Here is a 21,879-nt window from a genome sequence, read left to right on the forward strand (position 1 = left end):
TCTGGGGTAGAGGTCTGTAGGAAAGTGGGCGCGGGTTGCTGGGAGCCGCGCAGTTGAGGCGGGGAGTCTAGCAGGTTCCTAGGGTTGCCCGCAGACGCGGGGGTGGGTGGAGACGATCACGATTGAGTAGGAGCACACAGGCGCACTCACTGCCTTCCTCCTTCCCTTCCTCTTCCTCCCACCCCGCCCCAGGGGGGGCGGTACCCTGGTCCCTAGGGGAGGTCTGCACCCCCGGAGGGTGGCGGCCCCCGAGGAGGGCTGGGGTTGGGACTGCTGCGGCGGGTGGCAGACGCCGCGGGCCCCTCCCCCACGCTCCCTCGCTGCCTCCCCCTGCTCCCTGCCCCTCCTCCTCTCCATCCTCCCCTTCTTCCTCCTGGTCCCCGGCAGCCGCGGCTAGGGGAACAGCCGGCGGCACCGGGGCCGCTCAGCCTTTGTCTCGGGCCGCTGGGCGCATCCGGGCCCAGTGCAGCGTAAGTGACCGGGGCCAGGGCCGGGCCGCGGGGGGCTTGGTGGGGCGGGCCCTGGCGCGGGTGCTGCCTTGCGGGGTGGAGTGCGGCGGAGGGGAGGCCGGGCCGGAGGAGCCTCGGCTGTGATGCTCGGGCGGCGCCAGCGCGGGGGCGCAGAGGGGCGCGTGGCCGGCTCGCGGGGCGCCGCAGCCTCGCGCCCGCGGACGTGCGGCTTGGGTGCAAATCCTGTTTCTCCGGGCAGAGGCCACGCGGGGACGGCGGAGGCTGCGAGGACCTGCAGTCATGGAAAAACGGGAGAGGAGCCGGCCCAGCGTCACCACCGCCACTGTCACCACCATCACCATCACCACCACCATTTCTGATCGTCGCCCATCCCACTACCCCGCCTCATCCCCCATCTCATCTCCCCGTGTACTGCCAACTCTGTCAGACCATTTCCTTTACATCGGGTAATACTTAGACAAGAGATCGCAAGTGAGAGCAGCTGCTGTGGGACGTTCATCCAACAGGCCACTGAGCTGCCTCGGTTTTCCCCATCAGAGAAAGGGGCCTTAGGACGCCTTCCCCAGATTGCCACTGAGGTGGGCTGGGTGTCTGTTTAATCTGGATTTTAGAAGGGACAGAGAGACATGTCATTTGTTAACGATGAAAGTGACACCAGGGTAATGGCTTCATCAAACCAGAGGTTTGCAGTTTGAGAGTTCATCTCTTATCTTTTAAGTATCAAAGTATTAATAGAAAATGAAAACGTAAAGAAATGAAACTTTGACCGAACTGTTCCGAAAAAAAAAAGAAGCAGAAGCAAGTATTTTGTAGGAAATTCACTTCAGCTTGCTAAGGGCAGTTCACTTTGTTTAGAGTGGACAGTGTCCTTTTTTTTTCTTTTTTTCTTTCTTTTTTTTTTTTTGTGCTGCATTTCTGATGAAGCTCATTTTATTTTAGAGGCATACCATATACCCCTAGGTGCTGTTCACCCCACCTGAACAGCGTCTTAATTACTGGGTTTCAAAACAGCCTTTTGCCAGCTCAGCACAGAACAGTGAGACTAAACAGGCGTTCCTAGAATGTGTCCAGGCACCTGCCTCCTTTTGAAAAGACACAGCAAGATCCTAAGCCCGTTCTTTATTTCCCTATTGTTCCTAGAAAATTTGGGGAACCCCACTTGGGTTGCCACAGGTTTCCGGGGAGGCATTAGAGGCTCCTTTTAAGGATTCTTAGTCTTATTAATAAAAGAGTTTAAGAATGGGCTTAGAAGGAAGCTGGAGGACAATTTTGAATTTATTTTACTTGAACCCCAGGGCAGGCAAGGTGTAAATCTCAGCAGTTTCCAGGAGGGAATCTGGCAAGAGAGGAAGAGACAGCCCTACTACATGGTGGAACTGGAGAGAAGTGGGTGTTAGGGACGACTTCAGTGTGCAGAGCAGCACCCTCAGACTTTTGGCAACTATCTGAAAGAAGGAAAAAGTGTTTCAAACAAACAAACAAACAAACAAAGAATGGAAAAGAGAAAGTTATGTTTCTCCAGGTAATTTAGAAAATTGGTGGTGGAGCCACACAGCCAGGAGTTATGAGAAGGAATGGTACATTCGCTCAGGAAAAGAATGGTTATTGCTCTCATCCCTTTGGCACGACTTAGGGTGAATCTGCCTTTCTGAAGGGTGGTCCCTTTGTCCAGGAGACCAACGGGTCCAGCTAGATTAACTCTTGTGCTCTGGATAGCTTAGAACCTTCAGTCACCATCCAAGCGCAGAGGTGGATCCCATTCTTTTGACCATGAGAAAAACATGTTTTCCTGAGTGGCCCCAACAAAGCCCTGATTCAGGGCTCTATAATATTCTCTATAATAGGTCTATGAGGGTGGCCCTCATGAGGTGGTTTACTCTGTGTCTTGCATGAAGTAGGAAAAGTAAAGTTGTTAAAAATGATGAATGTGTGAGCATGGTCAGCATGCCTTGTGTACATCTGTGAAATTGTCCATGAACAGACTTTAACTCAAAAAAAGAAAAATAATTGTAAACACAACATAATAACAGCGATAAAGAAGACTCAGCAAGCAGTGCTTGCCGTTACCGCAGTTGGAAATAGCTCAGATGCACCTCATAGACTCCGACCTCCCTGCTTTATGAAATGGAGTTTCATGAAAATCTCCAAAATTTGTAATTTTTATGGAGCAAGCCTTTGAAACAATTTCTTGTCTTAAAAAAGTTTCAAGTCCCAAATTTATGTAAGGCATAGCCAGTCACACACAGTCACGTTTCAGAGCAGAAACTAAAGAACCACCACTTTACTGTGTTTTAAATTCTGATTCTTTGGGAAAGAATTAGCATCTTAATGGGCTCTCATGCCTTTGGTTGTGTTTTAGCCTTTTATTTATTTATTTATTTATTTATTTATTTTTATTGCTGCAAGTTCAAAATAACTGATTTGTTTTATTTTGGAGTTTGGGGTACTGGGAATTGATCCCAAGATCTCATGCACACCAAGCACACACTGAGCTACAGCCCTGTATTCTCATTTTTTTAAAAGTATTTATGTACATAGAATGTGCAGTCCCTCATGTCACTTATGCATCTTTGCCTATGTAATCTTGCTTTGTGCCCCTTCTCAGTCAAGATGCTTTCAGATTATAATCAATACTTGACTTTGACCAACACAGAAAAGCAATTCTTTAAAAATAATTTCTAAACTTTTTTTTTAAAGAAACATACTCCGTTAAGTCTGCTTGGCATACAACAGTCCTGAGGATGGAACCAATGGTATAGATATGGGGAGTGATGTGGGCAGCATCTGCCAGAGTCAGGATGTAGGACTGGGAGGAAGGCAGGTTCTCATCTAGCCTTGTTTGGAGAGGGAAATGGGAAACTTCCAAGAAGCTGTGAACTTTTCAGTTGGAGACAGAGAAGTGAGCATTGATCAGCTACAACATCCAGGAGGAAAGGGAAATGTTCCAGTGGCGGGCACATTAGCCGGAAGTCATTAGCTAGAAGAGCAGGAAGGCAGAGGACTGAAGTCAGTTGCAGACAGTTGGTATTTTGGGATGCCGGGATTATCAGGTGTTCAAAGGTCTACCCTTGAAGACTTTCAGCACTGCTCCAAGGTCTGCACAACAAAAAGAAAGCTAGGAGTGGGGTAATCCCGGCTTCCTTACTTACTAGATCTTACAGTGATCAGTTACTTGCTTGCTTGCTTACCTACTTAGTTACTTATTCCTGCAGTGATCAATTACTTACTAGATACAATTCCTTGTTACTTCATTGTGTGTAGCACTTCTGGTTCTTCATAAGCATAGGAAGATACTCCTAGGTGCTTCCCTTCCCTACTACAGCCTCTTGGTTTTTGTTTTTGTTTTTTTTTTGTTTGTTTTGTTTTGTTGTTTTGTTTTTCTTTTTGGATACAGAGTGTCACTATGTAGCATCAGCTAGCCTGAAACTCACTACATAAAAAGACATTGATAACCTGGAACTCAGAGATCCATTGCCTCAGCCTCCTGAGTGCTGAAATAAAAGGTGTGCACCACCATCCCATTGTTTAGATAGTGTCTCACTTTGTAATCTCAGCTAGACTTGAACTCACAGCAAGCAAGCATCTTGCCTCAGTCTCCCAAGTACTGGGATTCCAGGCAAAAGCTGTCACATCTGGCATTGACACATCCCTTTCTGTATGCAGTTAGCATGTAGTGCATTTGGAAGGGATGTATACTACAAAGTCCTCTGCAATGCATATGGGTTGAACATATTCTTTTCTGGCCATGCTCTGTCACTAGAGGAGATACAGCTCTGGAGCTACTGGGTACAAGTGATGAGTCACAGCCTCCCAGAGATGCAGTGGCTCTTAGAGATGGCAGTGCAAGAGCGGTGGTGGCCTAATGAGATCTGAGAAACTGCTAGAGGGAAAAGAATTGTTAAGGTCTTCTTTCTATTTGAAAATTTCAAGCATTTCATTTTCTTTGGCATACTTGAGTTCTTTCCTTCTCTTTGGTATATGTCCTGACAATGGATTCATGCTCTGTCTGCTCATTTTGGTGACCAACTGATGCCTGCCTTTATGGGGACTCCCTGTCCTCAAGTACCCTCACCACTGACAATGGTTCTCTGCCTTCTGCCCAAAACTGAGGACTGAAGATCCCAGATAGAGCATGATCCTTCCAATCCATGGATCTTGGCTCCGAACTGCAGCCCAAGAAAATGCTAGGTGCTTAAATTAGCAGATCCCAAAAGTTGTATACTGGGAATGGATGTCTAAGTATCTGAACTTGTTTTGTGTGGCACAGCTGGAAGTGCATGTCCTTTGTGTCTCAAGTGCTCCAATTATGTAAGTCCCAGCTACTGTGGTTTTGACAGAGTTACCAAGGGAAGGGCTCTTAAAGGTGTCTGGAGTTGGTTTTCTTATCCTTTTGTCTTCATTCTCCCAAGATTTTTATCTTAGTTGTCAGAAAAAAAGTAGAGCGTATTTTCTTTGTTTTTCTGGAATCAGGGAAAATCCAGGGTGAGTGGGGAAAGACTTTCAGAGGCATTGCTCTTACTGTTATTCTTGTTCAAAACAAAAACTTAAGCTGTTTGTGAGGATGAGGTCTGGGGGAGAAGGCTGAGGACCTCTGATGTAGAGAAGATAATCAGATACTGAGTGGATGGATAAATTATGATGGATTATGAGGGTAGGCAAGATGGATGGGTGAGTAGGTGGATGGGTGGTGATGGTGGTGGTGGTGATGATGATGATGGCGTGTGTGTGTGTGTGTGTGTGTGTGTGTGTGTGTGTGTGTGTAAAGGAAGATTGAAAAATGGCTATGCCCTGCTGGTAATATGGCCCAGTGGCAGTGTTTGCTTGCTTACTGGACGAATCCTTAGCATTGTGCATATGTATACAAGTCCCCATGGACAAACAGACAGACAGTCAGACACACCCACAGAGAGGGGAGATAGATGTATAGGCTGTCAGAAGTGGATAAATGAAAGGATTTGGGTGTATGCATGAAAGGGCAGATGGATTAGATGGGTGGATGAATGGATGGATAGATGGATGGCTCAGGGGATAGATGGGTGAATGGGTGGATGGATGAGCTAATGGACGGATGTGCAGAAGAACAAATGAATAGAAAGATGGTGTGAGAGTTCTGCCTAACATATATATATAATATAATACATATATATATATATATATATATATATATATATATATATATATATATAGTATATATATGTATATCCCTGAGCAGAGCTCAGTGAAGGTGGAAGGTTGTAGAAATGCTGAGCACTGTACCCCCAGGGTTCTTTTGGGAATTCCCCACTGTCTCAGACGCCTTGTAGAAACAGGTTGCACCACGTGCTGCTTTGTCTGTTGTGGGGACCACACTGTCCAATGGCCATCCCTGGATGTGTTAACACTGGGACTGACTTCAGGAACTCATGTTAAGTGTGGCTAGATGGTGAATTATATCTTGCGATGGCCCTTAGCTCTCTCATGACTGCACTTCTGCTCTGCTGAGGAGTATCCCAGTCATTTGTGTGTGTATAAGACACTGGCAGGCCTCTCTCGGAGGAGACAAACCTCCCTTGTCTGCAGTAAGCCATGCGGTGGTCTTTGGCTTAGTTCTCCTGCGTCAGTAGTGTGTGTTAGAAGCTCACCACCAGCGTGTCAAACCTGTCAGACTCGTGAATCATGACAATATGAAGATTCACAGGGAAGTAACTTCAGTTTGATACCAGGGGAGATATGACTCGTGCCACAGGTAAGATTCAGCTAGATACTATGGCAGGAAGCACAAAGGTGGCTGCACGTGAGTGGTCAGCTCAGGGGAAACTCAAACTTACTGTTCCTAAGGGTGGGGTGAAGAGAGGTGATCTGAGGTTGAGAGTGAATCCCAAAAGAGTTGCTTCCTGGTCCCAGAGCCAGCCAGGGACTCGCTGGGACCAGCCTCTGCCAACAGCTGCTGGTGCAGACCGTGATTTGAGGCAAGCTTGTTCATCTGGTCACTGTTGGCAATGCTGTTGCAGGTATGTTCTCTTTGTACACATTCTGGTCAGCAGATTTTTGCTGTTGCCACAACTGCAGATGGAGAGGAAGCTTGCTGGAATTCATTATGGTTTACATGTGGTTTGTACTACAAGACTAATGGGTTAGAAGCTTAGTACCCAGCCTGTGGATAAGAAATAGTAGGACCTTGAAAAAGTGGGTCTTTAGTAATGATTTCAAGACTGGCCCATCCCTGCCTTCTACCTGTAAGTCTTGTCATGGGTTGGCTCATGCTCTCTCTGTCTCTCTCTCTCTGTGTATCTCCATCTTTCTCTTTCTGTCTCTGTCTCACTCTCTCTCCCTCCTTCCCTCCCTCCCTCCTTCTCTCCCTCCCTCCCTTGTAATGCCATTGGTCCTGAGTTCCTCACCGGAGTCAGTCATAATCTCCTAACCATGGGTTGTTCAAGCATTTCTTTTATTGTGGAAGATTTCAGCATCTGGCATTTTGTTATAGTAACAGAAAATGGGCTAACAGAAGACCAAAGAGCCAAACACCAGCTCAGGCACGCTGTCAAGCCCAGTTTCCTCTTCACATGATAACTTGGTGATTTAGGTTTTAGTAAAATGTGCATTGTATCTCAGAGCCGTCAGCCTGTGAATCCTTCCATCTTGCTTATTTGAAGAATTATCAAATGAGTAGAAGTAGGATCAGAGTGGACCTGTTGCCAGCAAATAGCACAAAGTGTACACATTACCTCAAAGAAAGTCAGTGCTCACTCCCCTCACCCAGCCTCACACTTTCTGCTGATCCTGGCAGAAGCTTGGGGGCCTCCTACTCAGCCCTGAGTTGCAGGCTTGCAACACCAGTGCGAGTGGTGGCTAAGCTGGCACTCTGCTATGTTCACAAGGTACTCTTGCATCAAATATATAAAGGTGACATTTTAGCAAAGAACCAGTACATGTTCTCTGGGTGCAGTTTATCCAATCCCTGTAAAACTGAATCTTTAGAACAGTCTGCAGGGAGACAGTAGCTAATCAGTTTATCCAGTTATTTGACAAGCATTTGTGGGATGCCTGATATAATGCAAGGCACCAAAAGAGATAAGGCAGTTTGTTTGCAATTATCTTTTCTTCTTCTGTGTCCACTTAACCTTTTATTTCCCCCCACCTCAAATTGAGATGCAAATTAGAAAAAAAAGTGATTTTTGAAATGGTAGTGTTGCTGGGAGCATCTTTTTTACTTCTGTGTTAATTACTAGCCGAAGACAGTCAGGATCTTGCAGAATTGCGTCTCTGCTCTGTGGACTTCAATGGAGAGCTCAGTAATAACAGAGAAGTGTTCACAGAGCCTGCTGCTTGGACTTGTTTAGGAAATGGCAAATCATTTCTACTCAAAATAGGTGACAATTCTCCCTAGAGGAGATGTCCGGAGCAGGTGCCTGGGAGAGGGAGAGAGTGCCAGTGTGCTAGAGAAATCGTGTTTATGAGTGAAAAGAGTACAGACCTACATCTGAGATTGTTAGGCCATTGCACATGCCGGTTGCCTCAGACTGGGACGTCTTCCTCTTTGTACTTCAGTTTCTTCATCTGCAAAGTAGAGATTTTTTTTGTTTGTTTGTTTCCTCTGCATGCTTAGTTCTCCTGCCATCAGGTGGCAGGCTAGACACTCACATCAAGCTTGGCTATGGCCGCATTCTGTGGTGTCCCCCTGAAGTGAGTCTTCACGTGTTTGTGTACTGGTCTCAGCTCCATGTCTGGAGCTTGTGTCCTTCACTGTCAGTAGCTCTACCTTAGAGAAAGTCCTGACTGTATTCTAGATAAGGGGAGGCAACACTGGGGTGGGGAAGCTAACTCCGTAGATGAGTGCTCTTCTTTATGGTGCTGGCATCCCCGTTTCTCGTTGACCTGATACATCTTATCAAGTGACCATCTGGTCAGAGATAGGCATCATCAATCTTTCCAGACTGGCAGAAGTAGATTCTACCACATGTGCCTTGGTCAGGTTTGGATGGGTCTTCAATGGTGAGCAGGGATTGTTTTTTACTGGTAGTTGGGAAGAGGAGGAGGAAGAAGAAAAAGAGGAGGAGGAAGAGGAACTGAACTGAAGAAAAGAGGAAGGGCAGGCACATAACTTTGGCAGAGATATGTTTGTTAGTTCAGCAAGCTAGATGGAAAGTGACATACCTCAATCTGGATTACACATTACGGGTGGAATCTTGTTCCCAGCTGTACGGTGAAGTTACTGGCTCCTCTCCTTAGGGAGCCCTGTGTACTTTCATTACAATGACCATCACCTATGTTATACAGAACTGCTAACCTAAACATTAGTAAGCCCTTTATCTGATGCTCCCAGTATCACTATAGAAGTGAAATTTAACAAACTTGAAGTTGGTTTTGTTATTTGTAGGTACACAAATAGCTTAATGAATAGAAAAAAATTTGTAACACTAATTTTTCTTCTCTATATATCATAGGAACGAGATGGCTATGATGGAAAGTATTTCTAGGTCTAAGGATGTAGCTCAGGAATAGAGCACTGTTACAGTTCCTGTGAGCCTCAGGTTCCAATCCTCAGCGAGGGAAAGAATTCAAGCCATTTGCAAATATTCTAGATATTCTTTCTAGAATATTCTGTCTGATGAAGTTTTCCAGAGGCAACATGGGAGAGTTGAAAAGAATGCAGACCAAGAAAGAGGGGCCTGGATGCTGAGACTGTATGCCTGGCACCTACAAGTCACTTGCCCTGTCTGGATCTTGGTGTCTTCTTTGATGGAATGGGGCCTCTTGGCTTGGCCAGGCTGACTTCCTGTGCTGTGTCCTTCTTTTTATATTCTGAGCTCTGAATCCATTAAGTGTGCACTGTTAGCCTAATTTCCCAATCACTGCGCACCACATGATGGAGACGAAAGTCATGACTATTTATATTAAGCTGTTTCATTATTTCAGAGGGAAGGCGGGAGAGAGCTGAACACATGAAGCTCTAATTACAGTAATACGGTACATTAGATTACAGCTCTCTTTTGCCCTATTTTATTGATGATCATAGCCCAAGAAAGCCAAGAATTTTGTTCCTGTGCTTCCATTGCCTGAATTCCACAGATCCACCCAGAGCCCGGTACTCATGAATGAAAAAACCAAAAACAGACTGAGATGATGAGCCTTGCTCCTTAGAGCATCAGTGAATGGCTGGGCAGGGTCTGTCTCCACTTTAGACAACACTCATCAGTGACAAGCACACGTTCATGTGCTAACCTGCTCTCCCTTCCTCTGTGTTTGGGGTTCAATATCTGTAGAGACTGTTCTCCGCCAAAATCTAGGAATGTGCCATTAAGAGGTTCTACTGTAGACTAAAGGAACAGGGGAGAGCATCTTTTTAGAGCAAAAATATTTCTTATAGCCAGAGAGTAAAAGAATTCCTAGTTCTATTAAAAGCTCAAGGACCTACATAAGTGATGGCCTTCTTACTGCAAACGCTCTAGGATATTACAGGGAATAGGTCTGTGTGTTTATTTCCTGCCTCTCTTTTTATGAAGCTGCAAGGATTGAATCTTGAGGCTCCAACCTGTTGACTTCATCCTAATCCTCATTACCTCCCACAGGCCTTTCCTGTAAGCACCATGATTAAATGGAGCTTCCCTCTCCTAAGAACACAATAGGCATTAAATCTCAGCCTTTGAAGCCTTGGGAGACTTATCCAGATGCCATAAACATAGGTTCCAGAGGTCTTCAGCGCATTGAACAAGAAGATCCAAATACCAGTCCTAAGTGAAGGCTTCTTCCACATAAAAGGCAACAAATTGCAAATAACACTGTGGTTTCTGCTTACAGCAGATGATACAGATACAGTGTCACCAGAGACCCCACAATGGTGCCCTAAACAGTCCTTCACTCACAGGAAGGAGGCAACATGTTTTAAGACCAGTAGGGGTGGTGGATGCCAGACTCTGATGGTCAAGTTCCTCCTGGCAGCTTGCACAAAGCATCAAACAAAAAAGGAAAATGAATATATAGGAGTTAAGAGAAAGAAAGAAAGAGAGAAAGAAAGAAAGAAAGAAAGAAAGAAAGAAAGAAAGAAAGAAAGAAAGAAAGAAAGAAAGAAAGAAGAGAAAGGCTAACATGGTGGACTCCAGTCCCAATACCAGTGGTTACATTAAATGTAAATGACCTAAATATTCCAAATAAAAGACAATTGGCAGAATGGATTTTAAAACATCACTTAAGTATATGGTATCTATAAGAATTCTTCTCCAGATATAATGATATAGAGTAAAATGATGCAAAAATTATACCATGCTAATATTGACTCTAAAAGGAGAAACTACTACAATTGCGAGTATCAAATGAAAGTAGCTCAGGTCAAACAAAGCAAGCAGATACAGAGAGGGACACCACACCAAGAAACCATGTGCACACACCAAAAACTGAGCGTACAATATAGAAAAACAGGGTAGGCCTGAACAAAAACTGATAGGAAAAAATGGGTAAATTGGAACTGTAATGGAGACTTCTTAAAAGTTATTTTTTTAAAGTTATATATCTCTATGTGTATTTGTGTATGAATTTGTACACCTAAGTTCAGACACTCATGGAGTCCCGAAAAGACCACTGGATCCCCTAGAGTTTGAGTTACAGGCATTCATGAGCTACCTAAGATGAGTGGTAGGGACTTGGGTCCTCCAGAAGAACTGTTTGTACTGAGACATCTCTGCAGTCACCATAGTGGGAGACTTCAAAACTCTCTCTCATCAACAAACTAAATAACAAGAGGAAAACAAATAAGAATTTAGGGCAGAGAAACATCACCCTTTCAACATTTATAAAATGCTCCACCAACACACCCTGCTCAAAAACCCAGGGAACATGAGTGAAGATATTCTGTGCCTATGCCATAAACTAACCTCGGCAAACTTAAAAGAACTGAAAATGTAAATGTATTTCTTTGATTAAAAACGAAGTCAAACTAAAAAGTTGATAATAAAATATTCAAAACCCTATAGGCCAAACCCCAGACTTCTAAATAACTCCTGCGTTAAAAAGGGTATCTCAAAGGAAATAAAAATAAATTAAGATGAATCGAGATGAAAATACAGCATATCAAAATTTATGGAACACAACCAGGTCATTTCTGAAAGGGAAATTTGCACACGGACACCTCTCAAGTCAACATTCTAAATCTTTACTACAAGCAACATCTAAACAAAGGCCAAAGCAAGGAGAAAGAATCAAGCAATTAAAAATGTGTGGATTTAGGATGCTGGGCAGATGTCTCAGAGAATAAAGCAACTTCTGCGCAAGTGTGAGGATTGAAGCACAAATCCCCAGGACCCAGCGAAAAACAGTAGGTGTGGGAAGCCACCAGTAGCACAGCTGTTGGGAGGCAGAGACTGGGGATCCGTGGGTCAAGCTGGCTATAAATCAGCAAGCTCCAGGTGCAATGAGGGATGCTGCCTCAGGAAGTAGAGACTGATTGCAAAGGAGGCTCAACAACCACCTCTGGCTTTCAAAGGTACGCACATAAAGATGTGCTCACATACCCACACATGTGAGCATGCACATGTATACTCTCACACAGCACATACACATGCAATTTTGTAATGGTTTATCTACTGCGAGTGTGTGTGTGTGTGTGTGTGTGTGTGTGTGTGTGTGTGTGTGTTGGGGGGAGGTATGCTTACCTGAGTGAGGGTGCCAGCAGCGACAAAGGGACTGGATTTCCTGAAGTTGGAATTAAAGATAGTTGTAAGCCACTTCCATGTGAGTGCTTTTTAGGCCCATATAATTTTTTTAAACATTTAGTGTGTGTGTGCACATTCACAGGCAAATGAGTCCTTGCATGCATGTGGATGTAAGAGGAAAACACATGGGAGTCAATTCTCTCCTTCCACCACGTGTGTTCTGAGGATTCAACTAAGGTCGTCAGGCTGTGGGGTATCAGCCTATTGACCTACAGTAACGTCACCTGCTGAATCATCTCTCCAATTCCTCTCCCAGGCTTGCTTTAGTTGTTTGAATTTGGAAACAGGGAAAAAAATGAGAATGAATGAAATAAACAATTCTTCAAGCAAAATGATAAGAAGAAACTGACCAGTTAACACCAAGATAGACAAGGAAAGGGTAAAAAAAATGCTAGCTCATAGCAAAATAACATACTTCAATTTCTGCAAATGCCAAAAGGATAACAAGAGAATGTCAGGGGCTACTCTAGCCAAGAAAAATGAAACTTAGAGGAAACAGACATGTTCCTGAATGAGAACAAAAGAAGAAAAAGGAAAAGAAAAACAAAATGCACAAGCTACCACAACTTCCCTGGGCTGATTAGTTTTAGTCAACTTGAGCTCTTGGGAATAACTTGCCCAAAGTACTGCCATCTTGTTTGCAGATTCTATATAATCATAGAGGGGATTAAGCTCAAGGTCCCAGGCCCCAGGAGACCTGGGTACTTCCCAATAGCTGAATAGCTTCTGTTATCTTCTATTCCAGAACATAATGACTGTTCCTAACCATAGCTCCCATTATCCATCCTTTGCTCCCCCAAACATAATGACTGTTCCTAACTACAAGAGAACAAATGGATTTGATCGGTTGGACAGTAAAATCTACGTTCTGTATCAGTTCACATAGATCAACCGCATAAGCAAAGCACTTATTCCTAAGTCCTGATAGGTGGAAACATGTAACAGTAACTTGGTACAGGTGTTTGTGGTTTGCGAACTTAAACATCCTGTGATATTCTGGCTCTGGGTCACAGTTCAGTTTCTGAGTTTGTTCTGTGGCACTGATAGATCAGTAGTGGCTCGATTACCATAGATTTTTATCATCTGCATTGGTCTGGTGTTTGAATTATGCTGGACCTAAGCAGGCCCCATAAGAAAACATACTATAGCCACCTGGGAAGAAGAAACCTTAATTGAGACATTCCAACCATCAGGTTTTCCTGTAGGTGTTTCTTGCTTAATGATTGAAGTGAAAGGGTCCAGCCTACTATAGGCACTGCCACCTCTGGATAGACAGCCCCGATTTTATAAGAAAGCAGACTGAGCAAGCCATGAAAATTGAGCCAGCAAGCAGCTTTCCTCCATGTTCCCTGACTCTGTTTCTGCCCTAACTTCCTCCAATAATGGACTGGAACCTATACGCCAAATAAACCCTTTCCTTCCCAGGTTGTTTTGGGGCTGTGTTTCAGCACACAAACAGAGGGTTATTAGAACCATTATGAAATAAATACTTCAAATAGATCTATGATTCTTATGATAATTGACTCCTAATTTAAGTCTATCAAGAAAGAAATAAGTCAAGGTGATTTCTTTGAAAAATGCTGCTGAAAATTTAAAGGAAGATTCACACCAGTTCTACTCAATGACGTCCAGAAAACACAGGAAAGAACATTGTTGTTTTTGTAACAGGGTCATTATTTCCTTGATGCAAAAACCAGTTGAGAAAAATACAACAAGGAAGACTAAACACCATAAAAAAATATATAAACTACTGAATTCAACAATATATGAAAACGTTAAACATGTATCACCACGACTGAAATTTATTTCGGGTTTGCAAGGCTGGTTCAATTCAGTAAAACCAATCAATGCAATATACCATATTAATAGACTGACAAAAAAAAAAAAACTCATGTCACTTGATGAAGAAAAAAATGTCTGACTAAACCCCCAGTACCCTTTTATATTTAAAATGATTAGAAAATAAGGAGTATAGTATGACAGTTTCCAACCAGACATCCAGATAGCCAGAGAAACTTAAAAGTAAAAATATATTCCATGTTAAAAGACTAGATGTTTTCCCCTCCCTTTGCTCTTTAGTTTTATGTCAGTATGATACAAGCTACAGTCATCTGGGAAGAGGGAACTTCAACTGAGAAAATACTGCCAGATTGGCCTGTGGGAAGTCTGTGGTGCATTCTCTTGATTGATGGCTGATCATGGTAGGCAGAGCTACTCATGGGCTGGTGGTTCAGGGACCTATTAGAAATCAAACTGAGCAAGCCACAAGGAGCAAGCCAGTAACCAGCACTCCTCCATGACCTCTGTATCAGTTTCTGCCCCCAGGTTCCTACCCACTCAAGTTCCTGCCTGACTTGCTTTGATGATGAACTGTAATGTGGAGATACAAGCCAAATAAACTCATTCCTCCACAAGTTGCTTTGGTCATGGTTTTTTAATCACAGCAATAAAAACCCTAAGATCAAAATAAGGAAATCTGTTCATTTTCCACTAAGAAACTTAGTACAGGAAGTTCTTATCTCTGTAATAAGACAAGAAAGTGAACTGCAAAGTTCAATAACCACAAAGAAAAGAATAAAAGGAATCCTTTGTTGGTGGCATACCTATATATAAAAAAGTTATAATATCTCTTTAAAACATTCCTTGAGATATCAAATAGCATAGTACAAGATTAGAGCTGATGAGGTAGCCTTTGTTCACAAGCCTGATGGCTTGAGGTGGACTCACATAGTGGAAGAAGAAAACTGACACTTGCAAACATCCCCATGACCTCCACATACATGCCCTAGTATGAATTCTCTCCAACATAGAAAAAGAAAAGAACTTCCAGATACAAGATTAATGAAGAAAGATAATAGACACTTAGAAACTAAAATTAAAAATGTAAAACCATTTGGTGTCATGTAAAACACTAAAATGTTAGTTGTAATATTTTTAAACTGATATAAAATACATAAGCAAACTGCAGAACACCGATGAGAGAAATAAAAGAAAACATAAATCAGTGGAGACAGTTTTCATAGATCTGAATAATCAACATAGCAAAGCCGTCAAGTCTCAAAATTGATATGTATTTTCAAGTAGTTTCCTACCATGTTACCAAGATGATCTTGTGAATGAAGATAAGATTATGTTAAAATGTATCAAGAAAGGCAATAAACATTAGAATATTTTAAACTTTTAAGTGGAACTTGACTTAAATTTCCTACTTAGACTAATGAGTAACATGTGACCACAGATCACTATGCCAAAAAGTATAAACTTGTAGAAGAAAACCTAATAAGAGATTGTTGAGAACATGGTTTCAGAACATGAGGGGCTTAATTTCAATTTTTAAAATTATACTATAATCCCATTGTGCTGGTTTGAATAGATTTGCCTGCCATTGACTCCTGTGTTTGAATGCTTGGCCCACAGGCACTATTCGGAGGTGTGGCATTGGAGTAGGTGTGGCCTTTGGGGTGGGTGTGGCCTTGGAGTGGGTGTGGCCTTGGAGTGGGTGTGGCCTTGTTGGAAGAACTTTGTCACCGTGGGGGTGGGGGTGCACTTTGAGGTTTCCAATGCTCAAGCTTCACCCCTTGTGGAATCAGAGCTTCCTCCTGGCTACCTTCTGAGGACAATTGCCTCCTCGCTGCTTTTGAATCAAGATGTAGAACTCTCTGCTCCTCCAGCCCCATATCTGCATACATGCTACTGTGTTCCCCACCATGATGACAATAAACTAGACCTCTGAAACTGTAAGCAATCAGTAGTTAGATGTTTGCTTTTATAAGAGTTGCCTTGCTCACGGTGTCTCTTCACAGCAGTAAACTGTAAGACACATCATTTCTTTCCTGCCCTCCTTCCAAGCTCTTCCATGTACCCCCTCTTGCACTCTTTCAAATTCATGACCCCTTTTTCTTTAATGATTGTTACATATATGTGCATTCACATTCCTAAACATATAAATACAATGTTCTCAGCCTGCATAAAATAAAAATTTTAAAGGAATAAAATAAAGACAGAGACAGGTAGATCTCTGTAAATTCTGGGCCAACCTTGTCTACAGAGTGAGTTCTAGACCAGCGAGAGAGAAATTTTTTAAAGAAAAAAAGTGAGTTAATCACTTGATGTCGAGATTTATTACATACATTATTGAAACATGCAGAATATTGGTAGAGGGTTGGACTCCTAGGTCAACAGAGGTGAATAAAGACTGAGTTATTCTCCCAAGTGTGACAACAGATCTTGGTCAAGCACACTAAGGCAGTGCACAGACCAAAAGGTGAATCTGGACTTAAATCGCCTATCTTGTACAAATGATTAACATGTGATCACAGACCATGATGTCAAGTATAAACTTTTAGAAGAAGACATAACAGAGATTTCCGAGAACATGGGTTTCACCGCATGATGGACTTTTGTAGGTGGAAGGGGAGATTCTGTGAGGCAGCGATCATGGTCTCTACACCCAGGGAGTAGTCTTTCTCACCCACGCATGTATCTTCTTTTCTCTATGAGGAACATCACAATGGCTTCCACCCCTAGTCCCTACCCTGCTGCTATGTAGCTAAAACTTAAGGAAGTGTCCCTCCAGCAAATATGACTCAAGAAACAGAAAAGACAAAAGGAGAGAGCAAGGTACCTGTTAGATGAACCCAGTACAGTGTTTTATCACACCACAGGAACCTGTATATCAATCAATATGGGGTAGTCTCCTAGTTAGCGTTACTAACTGCTGTGATGAATCACAACAATGATCAAAAACCACTTGGGAAGAAAAGGATTTATTTCATTCCTGTGTCTGTATCACAGTTCATCTTTGAAATCAAGTAGGACAGGAACTCAAGCAGCACAGGAAACTGGGGGCAGGAGTTGAAGAAGAGGTCACTGAGGGGAGCTGATTACTAGCTCGCTCCTCTTGGCTTGCTCATCTTGTGTGCTTAGCCCAGGACCACCAGTCTAGGGGTGTCATAAAACAGGTTAGCATGGGTAGTTTTATTGCAGGTATGTTTCTCATTTTTGCACCCAACATAGTTATGGGGGGATTATCTATCACAAGTGAGATGGACTAGGTTTTTAAGTGTTACCTCTCTTCCATTATAGATTTTGCTTATGTGGACTAACATGGTCTGCCTTCCCTCAACCATAACCTATTCACCCCAGGAGACTGGGGCAGTGAGATGGGCCAGAAGAATGCTATGCAGTGCCTTGGAACAACAACAAAGATTAAAAAAAAAAAAAAAAAACTGGTACCCTGGGTATTAGTTATTCTATGGACCTAGCTTACCAGGTATGATGGGCTGACAGATCACCTGACAGCTTTCTGTCTCCAGACCCTTAAGGAAGTTGAGTAAGCTCAGTACTACTTACAGGTGGAATCCCAGGATTTGTTCTTTGGTGTTGGCTAGATTCACTTATCATAAGGTCCTCAAAGTTCATCCATATTATACCATGATATAGTTTAAATCTAAAATGTTCTCCCAAGACCATAGTTGAAGACATGGTTGCCAGCTGTGGCTCTACTAGGAGATGATAGAACATTTAGCAGTGCGGCTTAGGGGAAAGAATTACTGTCATTGTAGGGGTCAATCTGGTCAACATGACCTTGAAAAGAAGTACTGTGGCCCCTGCCCAACTCTTTTTTTTTCTGACACATTTGTGTAGTATTGTTCTCTGCTCCCTTCATGATGTTCAAGCAACTATGAACAGAGCTATGAATCAAAATAAATGCTTCTTGAAATGAATTTTTGCAGCTACTGTGTCATCATTATAAAGGGCTGACACAGGACAGTGGTATAGGAGTTGTTGTTGTGACTATAGAGGATGATCCAGCCCAGAAGATTTTGGAACTAGTTTGTGGGAGGAGCAGTTTGGAAAAGTTGAAAGGACGGGTTAGAGAAAGCATGTTGTAAGTAGACCTTGGGCCATTCTTGTAAGGGCTCAGACAGCCAGAAAGTTGTTGATAAGAATGAGACAATGAAAGCTGTTCTGATGAAGAGTCCAATGGAAATGTTAGCTCTGTTCAGAACAGAATAAGAGTCCCTATATGTGCAAAGACCACATATACACATATACATACTCTGAAGCTTTATGGGTATGGGCTATTAAGGTGATTAATTGCATTATCTGGTAAAAGAATTTGTTGTACCTGATAGCGTGTCATTCAGGCAGTGGCATGGGTTTTGTAGGGTGTTCTAGCTAGATTTGCATTGAGAATCAAGAACTAACAGCAGAACAGAAACATCTAAATCTGTGAGGCAATCTTTAAAGTTTTGCCCAAGAACTATATAGGAATTAGCATTATTAAAAAGAAGACAGCCATTTTTGACATGGTGGTGCATGTCTGTAGTCCCAGCATTTGTAAAACTTAGGCAGGAGGATTGCCATGAGTTTGAGATCAGCTTGGAGTTTTATAACTCAGGGGGAGGGGGTGTCCAAATGGGGGATTTGGTAGGCGAAGTAGGTGGGGGTATAGGAGAAGAACTCAAGCATAACAAGTTAGTCATAATGACCTCTTGAAACAAAGGTGGTTATAACAAGGTAGTCCTAACAGCAGGTAGCCATAACAACCTTTGAAACAAAGGTAGGGTTGCAAGATGTGTATAAACAACCTTTTTGAAACAAAGGTACAGTTGATGTTTTCTAGAACAGGCAGTACAAAACCATTTGTAGTTAAAATTATAGGCAGGGCATAACCCAATTTCTGAGAAACAGATTTAGTCACAAACAGGAATGAGTCTAGTTTGGTTTTATTATAAGATGGCTTTCAAGCCTAAGATGGTTTATCAGTGACCCCAAATTCCATTTTTTAATGTGCAAGTAATTTCATGAAGGTTTTATAGTAAAAAAACAAAGAAAGTCATAAATTATATGTAAAGAAAACCACATTGGTAAAAACAGCAGAGAGGTGGGTTTCTGACAGGTATAGAAAACTCAGTTATTTGTCTTAGATGCAATCTGATAACATTCTTAACCTTTTGATTGGTGGATAATAGGGTTTTATTTCAAACATTCCAAAGGCTTTTATCTGTTTGTCAGAATGTTAGGTCTGCTTTTATCTACGAGTTACAAAATATTAGATCCAACACAGGAGTAGACCAGCAATAGCTTTTTAAGGGGCTAATGATAGCCCAAGATATATTGTCATTAGACTCAGGATCTGCAATAACCCAACCTCTCCAATTGCTGAAAATCTAATTGATCAGCCTTTGGAGAGACAGTATCTTTACAGGAATTCTCATTTGCACCCATAATGTTAAGAGCGAAATAACAGGTACTATGTACCAGAGGATCCTTTATTCTAAGATTAAATAACATACTGATCTATATCTATGCCTATCTATAATATGTATAATATTGTATATATATATATATATATATATATATATATATATATATATATATATATATATATATATATATATATATATCAATATCCATAGAGATGGGCTCTAGAATCAATCCCCTTCCTTGGATAGCAAAGTTCAAACATGCTCAAGTCCCTTATATAAAACAATACAGTATTTACATAGAATCTATACTCATTTTCTTATATACTTTAAATCATCTCGACATTGTTTACAATACCCAATACAATGCAAATTCTACATAAGTAGCTCTTTTACTATATCATTTAGGGAATAAAGTCTGAATGTATTCGGTAGAGACACAAAGCATTTAAAAATGCTTTCAATCTGTGGTTGACCAGATGGCTGTGGAACCCAAGGCTACAGAGGACTAATTGAATGTACAAATCTTGATTTTCTGTTCTCCCAGTCATGAGCATGTAGGTTGTATTTAACCATTGGGACTGTGCAAAATGGCCTATGAAATGTAAAAGCACAGATACTCATTAGAAAAACATTCTTATTTTTAATCCTTTTAGGTTAATGGCCACAGTTAGATTTCTAGGACTACCCGATAATACTGTGTAGCTATTTTAGGAACTTCCATATTACTGACAATGCACAAGTTTGGGCATATCATGCCATTTGGTTTTGCCTTGCATTACTTAATGATCAAGGAGGTTGAGTGTATCTCCATGTAAGCATTGGCCATTTGCATACCTTTCTAAGATTGAACTATCTATTTGACTTCATTGGTCATTTTCTTTTCTTTTCTTTTCTTTGGGAGGGGGGGACTGCGATCCTACACATTTCTTTTTTTTTTTAAATATTTTCCTCAATTACATTTCCAATGCTATCCCAAAAGTCCCCCAAAGGTTCCCCCCCACTCCCCTACCCACACATTCCCACTTTTTGGCCATGGATTTCCCCTGTACTGGACATATAAAGTTTGCAAGTCCAATGGGCCTCTCTTTCCAGTGATGGCTGACTAGGCCATCTTTTGATACATATGCAGCTAGAGTCAAGAGCTCCAGGGTACTGGTTAGTTCATAATGTTGTTGCATCTACAGGGTTGCAGATCTCTTTAGCTCCTTGGATACTTTCTCTAGCTCCTCCATTGGGGGCCCTGTGATCCATCCAATAGCTGACTGTGAGCATCCACTTATGTGTTTGCTAGGCCCCAGCCTAGTCTCACAAGAGACAGCTATATCAGGGTCCTTTCAGCAAATGCTTGCTAGTGTATGCAATGGTGTCATCGTTTGGAGGCTAATTATGGGATGGATGCCTGGATATGGCAGTCTCTAGATGGTCCATCCTTTTGTCTCAGCTCCAAATTTTGTCTCTGTAAATCCTTCCATGGGTGATTGTTTCCAATTCTAAGAAGGGGCAAAGTGTCCACACTTTGGTCTTCATACTTCTTCAGTTTCATGTGTTTTGCAAATTGTATCTTATATCTCAGGTATACTAAGTTTCTGGGCTAATATCCACTTATCAGTGAGTACATATCATTTGAGTTCTTTTGTGAATGTGTTACCTCACTCACGATGATGCTCTCCAGGTCCAACCATTTGCCTAGGAATTTCATAAATTCATTCCTTTTAATAGCTGAGTAGTACTCCATTGTGTAAATGTATCACATTTTTTGTATCCATTCCTCTGTTGAAGGGCATCTGGGTTCTTTCCAGCTTCTGGCTATTATAAATAAGGCTGCTATGAACATAGTGGAGCATGTGTCCTTCTTACCGGTTGGGGCATCTTCTGGATATATGCCCAGGAGAGGTATTTCGGGATCCTCCGGTAGTACTATGTCCAATTTTTTGAGGAACCGCCAGACTGATTTCCAGAGTAGTTGTACAAGCTTGCAATCCCACCAACAATGGAGGAGTGTTCCACTTTCTCCACATCCTCGACAGCATCTGCTGTCACCTGAATTTTTGATCTTAGCCATTCTAACTGGTGTGAGATGGAATCTCAGGGTTGTTTTGATTTGCATTTCTCTGATGATTAAGGATGCTGAACATTTTTTCAGGTGCTTCTCAGCCATTCTGTATTCCTCAGGTGAGAATTCTTTGTTTAGCTCTGAGCCCCAATTTAATGGGGTTATTTGATTTTCTGGAATCCACCTTCTTGAGTTCTTTATATATATTGGATATTAGTCCGCTATCTGATTTAGGATAGGTAAAGATCCTTTCCCAATCTGTTGGTGGCCTTTTTGTCTTATTGACGGTGTCTTTTGCCTTGCAGAAGCTTTGCAGTTTCATGAGGTCCCATTTGTCAATTCTCGATCTTACAACACAAGCCATTGATGTTCTATTCAGGAATTTCATATTCAGGATATGTGCCCATATCTTCGAGGCTTTCCCCCAATTTCTTTTCTATAAGTTTCAGTGTCTCTGG

General features: G+C 42.2%; 1 protein-coding gene across 1 annotated transcript in view; it reads left to right on the plus strand.

Annotated features, from left to right (window-relative positions):
• The first annotated feature begins 108 nt into the window (after positions 1-108).
• Gpr45 (G protein-coupled receptor 45) overlaps positions 109-21,879 on the plus strand; it is an 82,580-nt gene continuing 60,809 nt past the window's right edge. The window contains exon 1 of the mRNA NM_053107.4: positions 109-470. The gene's annotated coding sequence lies outside the window, so the exon portion shown is untranslated. The remainder of the gene's footprint in view (positions 471-21,879) is intronic.

Source organism: Mus musculus, chromosome 1 (genome assembly GCF_000001635.26).
Source record: "Mus musculus strain C57BL/6J chromosome 1, GRCm38.p6 C57BL/6J".
NCBI lineage: Eukaryota > Metazoa > Chordata > Mammalia > Rodentia > Muridae > Mus > Mus musculus.